The sequence below is a fragment of the Nicotiana tabacum genome, chromosome 23, assembly GCF_000715075.1.
Source record: "Nicotiana tabacum cultivar K326 chromosome 23, ASM71507v2, whole genome shotgun sequence".
NCBI lineage: Eukaryota > Viridiplantae > Streptophyta > Magnoliopsida > Solanales > Solanaceae > Nicotiana > Nicotiana tabacum.
Window position 1 is genome coordinate 44,040,676 of NC_134102.1, and position 7,579 is coordinate 44,048,254.

Genomic DNA, 7,579 nt, shown 5'->3' on the forward strand with positions numbered 1-7,579 from the left:
AAAGCCTAAGGGCTACGTTGCTTCGAGTTCGAGCAAATTCTCACTCGACCATAAAGCCCAAGGGCTACATTGATTCAAGTTCAAACTATTACCCCGAATCGGGGACTAGGTATAAAGCCTAAGGGCTACCTTAATTCGAGTGCGAGAAATTATTCTCACTCGATTGTAAAGCCTAAGGGCTACCTTAATTCGATTTCGAGAAATCGTTCTCAGTCGACTGTAAAGCCTAAGGGCTACCTTAATTTGAGTTCGAGCAAACCATTCTCACTCGAGGACTACGTATCAAGACTAAGGGATACTTTTCTTCAAGATTGAGCAAATCATTTCACTTGACATCTATTTATCAAGCCTAAGAGCCATCTCAGTTCGAATTCGAACATTCACTCAGAGACTACCTATAATAAACGGTCGAGTGCAGTACTTACTATCGGTCCTTACGATCTCAATCTTGGACCTTCAAATAATTATTTCATGCTAAGGCACTTTTGACCTTTGTATAAATTAACAAAAAAGGCGAAAGATTCAGAAGCCATAGAAGAAAGAAAGTTTTATATATATGTATCAAAAATCATTTACAAGGGCACCATGACCCGATCAAGTTTCTCTACAAAAGACCAAAACGGTCTTAAAAGAAAACACCAAAAATACTAAAGGACTTAGTCCTCTCCAGGAGCATCATCTTCGCCCTCGAGGCCTCCTTCGCTTTCAGATCCGCTCATACTCCCGGTATCATCATCATCGGGAAAGGACAACACTCTGGCTTTGGCTTCAAGCTCCTTAGCATTCTCGATCTCGGCTATAAGATCAAAGCCACAAGCGTGGATCTCCTCTAGAGTCTCCCTCCGAGACTGGAATTTAGCATGCTTGGCAACCCAGTTTGCTTGAGCCTGAGCAGCCTCGGCAACCTCCTTTGCTCAAACCTGAGCAGCTTCAGCATCGGACCGGTAGACGGCCATCATTGCATCAGCATTAGCAGTGGCTATCTCGACCTCCGATTTGGCCGCTGCAAGTTCTGTGGCCAGTCTCTCTCGATCAGAAGTTACTGAGCTCCACCGAGACTGGAACTCCTCAATTTTCTTGGCTTGCACCAAGGACTTCTCTTTTAAACTTCGGAGTTGGGTCTTAGCCGAGGCCAGTTGAGCTCAGGCAGTCTCCTTTTCTGAGGCAAGGCGATCCATGTTCTTTTTCCACTCCTCGGTCTCCGCTCTCACTACGTCCACTTCAACACGAAGCTACCTGATCACATCGAGCTTTTGTTGGACCTGTGGGACCGAACTGTTAGACATCACGCCCGAGTCAGTCTCATTAACTTCAAAGATTCCTTTTACATGCTCGGACAAATCGGCTTGTTCTTTCTGAGCTGCTTCTAGCTCAGCCCGAAGTCTTTTTGCTTTCCCTTCTCTCCGCTCACTGAGAAGCTTAAAGGCATCTCTCTCCTTAGTAAGCCCTCAGATTTCGGTTCCGTGCCGGCTCAACTCTCCTCGGGATCAGAGAAACACCTCGTGATGAAGCGCAGAGGCCTACAAAAATAGAAAGAAGGGATTATACAAGGAAAGAAAACACAAGTATTAACAAAAAGAAAATAAACTTACCTGATTCAGGGCCTGTTGAGCTTCGTTGAAAAGACAAGAAACTCCCACCTCGCCCGAGCTCTTCTTCAAAGCCTCCGTGTCACCAAGACCAGTGACATCTTCTACCCCGACAAAATAACCACGGAAAGGGTCTTCCTCTTCATGGGCTCCTTCCCCGTGATAGGCCTCCACGGCCTGAGCGTCGCGTATCATCGACTGGGAAAATGAAGGAAATGAGGAATCCCCGATCTCTATTACCCCAAGTAGGTTTTTTGGGGCACTGCCTCCCTCTCGACGAGCTTCAAGACCGATTTCTGCATCAGCATCGACCGCCTCTTGAATGGTCTCTTCACCCCGAGGAAAAATATCTTTGGTTCTACTTGGCTCGGGAACTTGGGCCGGAGTCTCCTCTTCGACCTCATCAAGCCTAGATGGAGCGGTATCAGTTCCCACAGGTCCCGAAGTTTTATGAATATCGGTTCCAGCTCGTGCACGGACCACCAGCCCAAAACTACTTTTTTCTTCTTCTTCTTCTTCTTCTTCTTCTTCTTCTTCTTCTTCTTCTTCTTCATCATCATCATCCCTTAGTTTGTGAACTGACTCCATAGTTAGTGGGATTATGTTCCCCTTGGGCTTACGGGCTATTCTCTTCTTAGGTTTTTGACCCTCAGAGTCCGAGGTCCTTTTTCTCTTATTTTCCTTTGCCGATTTTGAGACAGGCGGTAAAACCTCTTCATCACTAGACGGGGACCTCATAGCCGCATCCTTTCCGAGACCTGCAAAAGGAGAAAATAAGTAAACTCATGCTTCAGATAAATATGTCGCCTCGAACGATAGGCAAATCGGTAAGCCAAGATGAAGGCTTACCGTGAGTACGAGCCTCCCACCGGCCCTTTGACAAATCGTGCCATGTGCACTCGGCATATGTTGATGTCAAAACCAGGCTCTTGACCCAGTTCTCGAGGTGGGAACCGCACCCGGTATCCAAGCAACGACTGCATCGAGAAAAATACTGATAAGAAAGGGTAAAGAACTAAAACAACAAACAAAAATTTAAAAGGAGATCATACTTACGTTTCATATTCCATTTCTCGGGAAATGTCATACTCTCAACTGGGATCAGGTCCGAGGTCTTCACCCCAACGAACCGGCCCATCCAACCCCGATCTTTGTCTTCATCTATGCTCGAGGCGAATGCCTTGGTGGCCCGGCGTTGAAGCTTTATCAGCCCACCTCGGTAGAGTCGAGGGCTATATAATCTTACGAGGTGGTCGAAGGTAAAGGGAAGCCCATCGATTTTGCTCACAAAGAAACAGAGCAGTATCACGATCCTCCAAAAAGAAGGATGAATTTGGCCGAGGGTCACCTTATATTTCTTGCAAAAATCGATGATGACCGGATCGAGGGGACCCAGCGTAAAAGAATAAGTGTAAACACTCAGGTACCCTTCCACATGGGTAGTGATCGCTTCCTCTGGTGCCGGTATCACAATCTCTTTGTTTTCTCAATTGCAATCTTTCTTCACCAAATCAAGAAGGTTTTTAGATATCGAGCATATATATCTCGATACAGGCTTGCATCGACCAGCAACTGATGAGGGTTTCTCGACCTTAACGTCGGAATCAATAACGCACCCCCCGAGGACAAGTTCTTCAAGGCGTGGCTCCACCACTGTTTTCTCGCCGACCGGCCGAGATGAGGAAGCAGCCTCTTTTTGTGGAACGGTTTTAGATGTTTTGGCCATCTAAATTTCTGTGAACAAAGAAAAAGTTAGATTGAAGTATTTAGTGTTTTTAGAAGAACAAGCAAAGAAATTCCAAAACCTGAAAATAGGTAGCTTTGGAGAAGATGGAGAACTATGAAGATTGGAATAAAAAAGATTTGAAGGTAAAAGTTTGAAATAATGAAGAAGGGGGCTATTTATAGATTTCACAGTGACGATTCAAAATTGGCAGTGGCCGACCATCGACTGACGCGCATTTAATGCCTTGGTAACTGGACTGACGGGACGTTTGTCATATACGTCACAATCGGGCTCGTCGCAGACGTCAGAATTCGTCCAGTCAGAGGTTGAAAAATCATATCGTTTCTCGCCAACTTCTTTCCGAAAAACGAGGGGACTATCTGTATACGGTCAAAACCGAGTTTACCCTCCGTGTGATTAATCAAGATTGGAGCATGATGGACCGGGGTCCGTCGTTATAATATCGAGTTATGATGTAAAGTTGGGTTGTCGAGTTCGAGACCCAGAGACCGATCAATATCGAGCTCGAGTCAATATCGAGCTCGAGACCCAGAGACCGATCAATATCGAGCTCGAGTCAGTATCGAGCTCAAGGCCTAGAGACCGACCAAGATCGAGACCAAGCCAAGGAACAAAAAGTCGTTATGGCCGCATTTGGGAAGAGAATCTCGGCAGAAATCACGGCTTAAATCAAGGAAAAGCTTATTAATTAATCTATTATGGGATCCCCACTATGTATTTTTAATTATATCCAAAGTAGGATTTTCTCACTATATTAAGAGAGGTTATCATCTGTAAAAAGGGAATCATGAATGGACACATTGAGATTTACTGAAATTAACATAACATCTAGGAGATTATCCTTTTTTGGGCTTTGATATTGATTCATCTTGTTCCCTTATCAATCACTCCCTATTCGAATTCGGTTTGTATTCATTCTTTTTATGGAAAAGGGGCAAAAATGCCCTTGAACTATCTGAAATAGCTCACAAATGCCCTCGGTTTGTTTGTGGTACCAAAAATATCCTTGTCGTCTATTTTTTGGACCACAAATGCCCTTAAAATGTTAGTCTTGTCATTGAAGGTGACATAGCAGTCCAACTGGGTTAGATTTGCTTACATGGCCATCCACCTAAGCAATCCAACATGGTAAAATTATTTTTCCGAAAATATTTTTAAAATACAAAATCAACACTTATTCCGAAAAAAGTAAAAAAAAAATTGGAAAAATAATTTTTCGAAAAAATAATTTTCCGGAAAAAATATTTTTTCGATTTTAAAAAAAAAAATACAAAATCAACACTTATTCCGAAAAAAGTAAAAAAAAATTCTGAAAAAATAACGGTTTAATGGCATTTGGACCACAAAATCAACACTTTCTGGAAAATTATTTAATTCGAAAATTTTTATTAAAATACAAAATCAACACTTATTACGAAAAAAGTAAAATATTTCCGGAAAAAATATTTTTTCCGAAAATAATTTTTTCGGAATTGTGTTTACTTTTTTCGGAATAAGTATTGATTTTGTATTTTTAAAAAAAATTCGCAAAATTATTTTTTTGGAAAATAATTTTCCCAAAATTGTTTTTACTTTTTCGGATTAAGTGTTGATTTTGTATTTTTTAAAAAAATTCGAAAAAATAATTTTACCATGTTGGATTGCTTAGGTGGATGTTCATGTAAGCAAATCTAACCCAGTTGGACTGTCATGTCACCTTCAATGACAAGACTAACATTTTAAGGGCATTTGTGGTCTAAAAAATAGACGGCAAGAATATTTTTGGTACAAAAAATAAACGGATGGCATTTTTGAGCTATTTCAGATAGTTCAAGGGTATTTTTGGCCCATTTCCGTTCTTTTTACAGTTAAAATTCTATATATCTTTACCTATTTTTCCAATCTGTACCGAGTTGTACCACGTATCCTTAGAACTACATATAAATTCAACTCTATTCGTTTTTCGGGTAAACACACATGTTGCATTTAGCAAGATGTAGATCAAATGAAATATTGAAACACAGAAAAATTATTTTGCTTTATTTTGGCTCTTTTGATCAGATATATAAGATAGTAACCGAAGAATCCAAATTCCAAGTAAATCAAAAGAAAGTGGAGTATACGAGTAATAATTTTGTTAGTGAAATAAATGATATACTGAGAACTCATCTTTTACAAATTAACTATGTTTATTAGAAGAATTCAAAATTGTTAATCATAAATTTAGAAGGAAAAAATTACTACATTAAAATAACTAAACTCTAGATAGAAAATTTCAAGTGAAACACATAAATTGCATGAGCAATTAAGATTAAATGATTCAAAATTAAACTCTACATAAATACCGCACATGCAAATTTATTCCCCTGCTGCTCATAGGATTTTAGAATGTTTGATCTTAGGGGTCGTTGGTTCACATAGTTATATGGGGATTACACGGGGATTAAATAATAATGAGATTATTTAATGGATATATTTAATAGATTTTTGTCTTATTGGACAAAAAACGAAATATTATCATATAATTCAAACATAATTCAAACATGTGTTTGATTTTATAGTAGATGAACAGATAAACTATTGATTTAAATTTTAACCTTATTTTTTTAAGATTTTGAAAAAAGAACCATTGAGAGGATGTATATGTTATTTTGTTATTTTATCTTGTGATTAGCAATATCGAAATTAAAGATACAACCACGCGCAGCATAAAGTTAGCCCAGGGATAAGAGAAAAGGAATCCAAGGTGGTCAATCTTGATTTCTTTAGTACAGGCGCTGCATTTGCAATTTGTTGGAAACGGCCATGTGAGCAACTAAGCTTTATTTACATTTTCCAGTTTAATTAGTGAGCTAACAACTTTAAACTATTTTTCAATGCTAGGATTTGGTTTATCATATCAAAGGACAAAGGAAATCCAGAGTAGGGAGTTCTCTGTATGTTTTGAAGATGAAAAAGATTAAAGATACTTGTCCTGTTACTCATTTCCTTTAGCCTCCTATGGCCTGAGGGTGAATTGTTAAAGCCAATAACATAATGCACACATCCACTGATATTCAGAAATTAAATTTATAGAACTTAAATGAAGATACAAAGGATCACTTAGTTAAATAATTTTATATTAATGCTATTAAATAATTTAATATGTGATAATATCTTAAACGATATTTTTTTGCACGGGAAACATCATTACTAGAGAACCTATGCACATCCATTTTAAATAAATACATATAAATTAAGCAGAAGATTTACTTATTCTAATTAGTAAAAACACATTCATGAAGCAATCTAAGTTTAAATTTTGATTTTCAAAGGGAGGAAAGATCCCTTTAAAATCCGCGCAAGCTGCATATCTTTCTTTGCTTTTCAAAGATGAGCTGATGGCCTCTGCCGAGAATCATTCCTTGTATCATCTAGGAGTAAATATGGTTCGAAACATCAACTAAATATCGATTTTTTTAAGCGACTTGATCTAAGAACCTCTTTTTTATTATGCATAAAAAAGACTCCATATCACATCCTTTTAATGATTTAAAGCGATTTAAAATTAACTTTAGAATTCTTTAGAGATGGAATTTAATACAAGTTTTTTTTTTCCATAACAAAAATATTATACTCGAATGTTTAGCATACTCAAAGGTGGCGCCAAAATTTGAACCATATGAGTTCTATATTGTAACCCTTTAATTTACTGGATTCTATATTAATATTTGGTACACATCCAAATATAAAATTTGAATAAAAGCTATAGAGTTCAACTAAACCCGTAATCGATAATCTAGCTCTACTCCTAAGCATATTGTTATTGGACACGTGCGCAACACGGGCTATCCTTATTAGTCCTTTATAGAATTATCGGCTCATGTCACGTAAGTTAAGCTAATACTTCTCCTATTTCAAAAATATTGACATTATTTTCTTATAATTAATCTGTTCCAAAAAGATTGTCCCCTTTCAATATTTCTTATTACCATACAAATGCTATGATAAGTTTGAGACCACAAGTTTCATAAGTTTTACAGCCACACAAATGGTATGGTTTATTTAAGACCATATATCTTAAAAGCCTTCTATTATTTATTAAAGTTTGTGCCAAGTCAAACTAAGATAATATTTTTTTTTAAAGGGAGGGAGTAAATTGTACGGGAGAAGGCCGTTTGGCAAACTTTAAAATCTATTTATTTTAGTCCTTGCAGGAACCCTTTTGCAGAAGCTCATAAACGCACAAGCTAAAGCTAATAGCTTTACTGTTGAACACCTATAG